We start from the raw sequence: 4,527 nt of genomic DNA, 5'->3' as shown, positions 1-4,527 counted from the left end.
TTTTTTTTTTTTTTTTTTTTGGCTTTTATCGGTGGCCGCGCTTTAACTCGCTTTTAATTCGTTGCTGCTCTTTTCGTGGATCGTTCGCTGATCCAAACCGTGTTTTGGAACTTGCTGAATTGTTCTTCCTTTTTTCTCTCTCTCTCTCCCTCCACGGTTCTTTCGGGGTAATTGTTTTTTGGGCAAACGGAAAACCGTGGTTTACTTTTTACTCGCAAATTTCTGCATTCATTCCTCGCCGACGACTTTTGCCAAATGTTCTCGGTGCACGATAATTGAGTTTTTCCGTATGAATTTTAAAATTAGAGTTGATGAAGCCAGATACTTGTACTTGGGCGTATAATCAATAAATACACGTCCCCCATTCCACATCAATAATAAAAAGTTTTGAAAAATGAATTCGAGATTTTTATTTAATTTTTTTCAACGCATATGGATTTGCAATTTAACTTTTTTATACGAAGGATTTTATTGCATTGACATTTTATATTTGTCACATTATTTGGGTAATAAAAAATTGGAGAAAAGAACAGTTAATATTCTGTATTTTTATAAGGGAGATTTCTTTGATATTATAGTTTTTGAAATTAATAATAAGGTGAAAATTTTAAAAAAATATAATAAATTTGTCTTCCATTTGTGATAAACAAAATTAAATTTAACAATAGTAATTTATATATCTCTTGTTTTTAAAAAATTATATTTTTCAATTGTTCTAAATTTAATTGAACACTCTCAATTAATAAAAAAACAAATAAAATTGAATTTGTTTTGACTTTTTCTAAATGATTCTTCAAAAATCCAAGTTTAAAAAAATATTATCAAAAACTCTTTTGATCAATTCAAAACGATAAGAATAAACTGTTTATTAAGAATTATTTTAAAATTACGAAAAAAAGATTTCTATAAACCATCTCCTTTGGAAGATTAAAAAAGGAAATGATTCGATAACAATTTAATATATTTTAATAATTTAATACAATATTTAATAACATTCCATCTCTATAATACTTTATCTCTAAAAATTGTTCCTTTTTTCTAACTTGGAATTAACAACAAACCATTTGGTTCATCATTTGCTATATAATAGTACTATCAAAGCATGAAACAACATTGTTCATGCAATATAGACAACACGTATATGTATATGTGTATAGAAGAGGAAACGTTGAATAGAGGGGTACGCATAATCATGAGTATAGTTATCGTGAGGACGCATTAGGCTCGATGGTTCCTGCTATGATAGGCTTTCAGGATTAATACAGTATGTGGTACGATCTTCTGATTGAACCGGAATATCTCTATGATACGAGTTCGAGATCACGATTATTGCAATTACATAACCACTACTGAGCATGATAGCTTGGAGTTCAATTTGCTTCCTCTTAACTGCAAATATCTCGTTATATCTCTCATATTAAAAATTCGATAGAAAACTAAGTGGTTAAAAATTAATGGGAAGATTATTATGGATATTTTTGCAATTAATTTGTTATTTTATTTATATGAGATAAGATATAATATCTTTTTGTTCTTAAATATCATTTAATGTTTTTGTCTTTTATAAATCTGGAAGAAATTATATTTCAAACTCCATTTATTTAATTTCTTTTGTCTGTTGAAAATATATTTGAAAAATAATTTTCTTGTGAAGATTGAAATTGCTTTAATGAAATCATAATATGAGAATAAAAAAGAGGAAAAAAAAACTTAATTTTCAATTTTTCTTATACTATATTATATCTTACATAAAATAACATTGTAAATAAATACTACATTTTTCTTTTTAAAAATAAATTATCAAAGTAAATCTTCATATCAAAGAAATTAATTATTTTATATCGTTTATACGAAATTTCTATATTTTTATTATAATTTTTTCCATCGAACAATATGTAATGTTTAAATTAAATGTGAATTGTACGAAGCAGAATTTTTACAGAAAAAGATTGAAGTAACGGAATGACAATGAGTTTGCAAGAAGTAGTTTCTTCCGTGTATGGTCAGACAACTTGGTTCAAGACTAACAAGTCTTTCTTGAAAAGTCAAGTTTATTTCTAAACTTTTCTTTTTTTCTCAAGCTTTCAAAATCCTTATCGCATATTTCTTTAAAAAAAAAAAGATTCTGTTTATTACCACCCTAATAAATATAAAATATAATCCAAAATATACATAACGCCTTAACTTTTAAATAAGAAATTTTTGATCAATAATACGAAATTTAATATTTTAATGAATTCAAAATAATTCGTTATAAAATATTAAAACGTTGTTACACAATATAACAAGTTTATATTATATATTTCCACGAATAATATTACACTTTTCTACGATATTCGACCCGTATCCATGAAATTCTCATTAGACATAATGAAATAGTTTCATATTCCTTTGTCCAGCCTGGAAACCCTGGCAAGGAATATATTTTAGTTAAATCTCTATAATGATAAATTCTAACTTTGTGTTAAAATTAAAGCTGTTAGTTAACGATCCTTCTACTTGCAATATCTTTCATACCTATCACGTCAAATTTAATATTTTCCAAAAAAAAAAACCTCCAAAAGTAACCATTTCCCATTTATTAATAAAAGAATTTTTCTCTGTCAAAATAAATTGCACCATTCGACGAATAATTTTTTTAAAACAACTTTTTGATCAATTCAATAGAACACGAATAGAAGATTTACGATGTTGATCGAAAGAATTCTAATCAAAGATTACTTTCTTTAAATTTCATAATCCAAAATATCGAAAAATGTGTTTTAACATAAGATAAAATTTCGTCGATAATTTTTGCAAATAGTCCTGCACAAGTAAGCGGATTCATTTTCCTTTAACCGTACACGTGGGATCGTTAAAACGGCCATTAGGCGGGCATAATATTCGTCAGTTATTGCACATCGTCCATAAATTTGGTCCATGAATGTATCCTAGGCGTGTCTTCCCTGTGTGCACGTCAGCGGAATTTTGGAACGGATGTCTACTCGTATGTTCTTCCAATGATCCTCATTAATCGCGAATCGTTACGATAAGTACAATCTGATGGAATTAAAATTGAAAAAAAGAAAAAATCAGTTGGATTTAATTGCTTCGATTTAATCCAGTTGGCAGATATATAGTTGTTTTCTCTAATTGAATTAGCTTATCGGTTTGTTGAATTTATAACGATATATTGGAAATTATTTGAACGACACCTATGGGACTAAATCTCTGGTTGGATAAACGAATGGCTGGTTAATTCGATAATATTCCGTATTTATAGGTTGTAAATAATATGTGTAATTTTTTATTTATATAAAATTTGGATTATCGACAATGATTCTTATTAATATTCGGACATCGTGCGAAATTCGTGAAATTATTCCCTCGCGATAATATTGAATTTTATGGTATAGGGAAAATATAAATTTCGTTTATTCGTTGCGTATATAATTTTTAAACAAGTAATTAAATATTATCAAAAATTAATGCCGCAAAAATATTCCAGATTTTTTTTCCATTACAGTCCAGATAAATTAATTGATGAATTAATATTTTTCTTGTTTATAAGTGTACTTACTTGTACATTTATTTGTAGAATATATTTTATATGCATGTTTCAGATTTATCCATTTTTACGAAAAAGAATAATTTAAATATTAAATAAATCTCATAAAGTCGCATTAGAAATTCTTGAAAACGCTTTTTTCCTGGAAATGCGTGGTACGAGGCCAGTGCCAGTGTAAGATAGTGATGAATCATCGTTTATAACCAATGCATGTTTAGTCGGTTGTAAGTCAGTGAGAACAATACAAAATAGTTAAAAATTGATATTAAACAAGAATGAAAGAATCCTTGCTTTCACTTCACTGTTATTTTGAATAAATGTGAGTAATTTTGAGATATCATTAGTTGAATTTTAAAATATTATATTACGTTTTAATATTACGTATATTTGCAATTTATCATCGTGTTACTAAATTATCATAATTGGACAATAATTGTAATATTTATTTAATAATATTACTATTAAATAATCCCACCATTTACTATTATATATAATTCAACATGATAATGCAACGATAAGAAAATAAAGATAAAATGATTCAATTCAAAAGAAAAATAATACAAGACGAAACTTTCAACGATATATCTTTATTTCTTTAAAAATCGTCGTTTCCTCAAAACTTCTTCGCCTTATTTTTGCATATGTACATAAAACTTCTCATAATATTACGCCTCAAGTGCGCGTGAAAAAAAAAAATAACTTTTGTTTCAGGTGAGTGATGCAACCTAACTCGACAAACTAATGAATTCTGATTGCGGCTGGTCAAAGTTCCATAAAAGTAAGTAGGATAGAAGCACGAGAGTTCTTCCAATACTCGTTGGACAACTCGATGTCGCGGGTATTACATTTCAGATAGCGAGTTTGAGGCGAAAAGTTTCGAACGAAGTAATTCTTCCATGGATAGACGAGCGAGCAAACTCATGTGCACTTTTCCAATAACGTTTAAATTGTTTGCCCCGTTTGTACTCTTAAATTCGGTG

General features: G+C 27.6%; 1 protein-coding gene across 6 annotated transcripts in view; it reads left to right on the top strand.

The window, feature by feature from the left end:
• The window catches only part of LOC102675086 (furin-like protease 1), a 306,104-nt gene that overhangs the window by 191,914 nt on the left and 109,663 nt on the right, over window positions 1-4,527 (top strand). The window contains exon 2 of one of the 6 annotated variants that reach the window (XM_031508499.1): window positions 4,259-4,325. The exons of the other annotated variants lie outside the window; for them this stretch is intronic. The gene's annotated coding sequence lies outside the window, so the exon portion shown is untranslated. The remainder of the gene's footprint in view (window positions 1-4,258; window positions 4,326-4,527) is intronic. 6 annotated transcript variants of the gene reach the window in all.

This window comes from Apis dorsata, unplaced genomic scaffold, assembly GCF_000469605.1.
Source record: "Apis dorsata unplaced genomic scaffold, Apis dorsata 1.3 scaffold_88, whole genome shotgun sequence".
Classification (NCBI taxonomy): domain Eukaryota; kingdom Metazoa; phylum Arthropoda; class Insecta; order Hymenoptera; family Apidae; genus Apis; species Apis dorsata.
This window is presented reverse-complemented; position numbering and strand designations above follow the sequence as displayed.